This window comes from Mus pahari, chromosome 2, assembly GCF_900095145.1.
Source record: "Mus pahari chromosome 2, PAHARI_EIJ_v1.1, whole genome shotgun sequence".
Classification (NCBI taxonomy): domain Eukaryota; kingdom Metazoa; phylum Chordata; class Mammalia; order Rodentia; family Muridae; genus Mus; species Mus pahari.
Window position 1 is genome coordinate 99,382,813 of NC_034591.1, and position 1,625 is coordinate 99,384,437.

General features: G+C 39.8%; 1 pseudogene; it reads right to left on the reverse strand.

Moving 5' to 3' along the window:
* Positions 1–385: 385 nt before the first annotated feature.
* Positions 386–880, reverse strand: LOC110317334 (annotated as a pseudogene).
* Positions 881–1,625: the final 745 nt, after the last annotated feature.

A 1,625-nucleotide genomic window follows, 5' to 3' on the forward strand; every position in this document is an offset into this window, starting at 1 on the left:
TAATTAAGACATGAAGAAAGTTATCTTTTGTAGCATTACATTTATTAGCATTGTTCCTGATGAAAAAAAATCTTCGAAACCAAAGAGCTGAGGGAATGAGGAAGAGACACTCCCACAAAGGCATGAGAAAGCCCGAAGAGTCCCATGTAGAAGTGAGTATGTTCAGATTAATTTTTTTGAATTTAAATGCACTTTATTTTTAGACAACCCACATGACATTTTTTCCTTAAAAAACAAACAAACAAACAAACAAACAATGCCACCACTCCAAATAAATCACGGTCAAAATAAAAGCTCAACATATCAGTCCCATTTGTCCTAAGTCCTGGTGTTGTGTAGATGGTAAGCAGCTGTGGATACGGTGACAGGTGATAGATCCAATTTGTTAACATTTTTCCATCTCTAAGCCATCCTTAAAGAAAATGATGAATGGAGTCACACCATCTTCACGGTAGTCCAGGAGAGCAACCATACCATCTGGATTCCTGCTTTCACAATAAAAAACTGGTAGTTATTGAAATTAGCAAGGATGTGCTTAATTTGCTCCGCAGCTCTTTGGTTTCTGCTCTTCAAGTTTGCCTTTGAGTGATTTCATGTAGTCTTTCATGTACATTTTGTAGGCCTCTTTTGTGAAGCTGGTTTCTTGTAAGTGGTGGTTCATGACAATGTCAACACCGGTGACTTCTGTGCTTTCGGTACCTTTGCCCTCCAGACCTTCAGCCGAAGCATTTCCACCGATGAGCGAATCATCGATGGCACCCTCTGTTCTACTGACCATCTTACCCTCCACCTCCAGGCACAGCCAGTCCGTGATCTCCCGGATCTTGGAGATGTCGGAGAACAGCTCGTCATGGCTGATGAGGTCCCAGTAGATGATCATGGTGACAAGCTAGCCTGATAGCACAGAAGTGAGCGTGGTGCAGCTGGAGCGGCGTGCGGGGGGAGGGGGAAGTGGACAAAAAAGGTCAAATTAATTTTTTAAAAAAATTCCTAGCTTAAGTGGGAAACTCAGATGCATATGAAACAGTTACTTTTACCCCTCAGTAAGGAAATAAATAAAAATGTGACATTAGATTTTATCCATGAATTAAAATGATTGAAGATCATATTGTTCACTCAAAGTACAGTAAGATTGGATTCAACTGGGATTTGTCCCTCCTGAAATTGATTTTTAATATACACCCTCAACTTGGCACAGTGACCAGACTTCGAAAATTCTATCCCAAGTAAATGTCAGGTGATAGAGCATCTGTCACAGTGTTGTTCCTCACAAAGTCATTTACAACCAAAGAAACATGCAACAAATGTCAAGGTTACCATCCCTCATCCCCCCATCCCCCCACACGCTCCCAGAAGAGTTTAGAAGTCTGTGGCACATACACTGATAATCTTCTACTAGCAAATGATATTGTAAATAACCTTAAGTAATGTGGAAGTATTTAAATGTTAAATACTACCTATCTAAATTATGATGTTTAAAAGGGCCAAAAGCAAGATTTTGTTTATAGTGTTTATTTTTATTATTTATTTATGTGTATGTGCATGTGAGTGCAGTTGCCCATAGAGGCCAGAAGAGGGCATTGGAGTTATAGGCAGATGTACTGTGGGTACTAAAAAGTGAACTC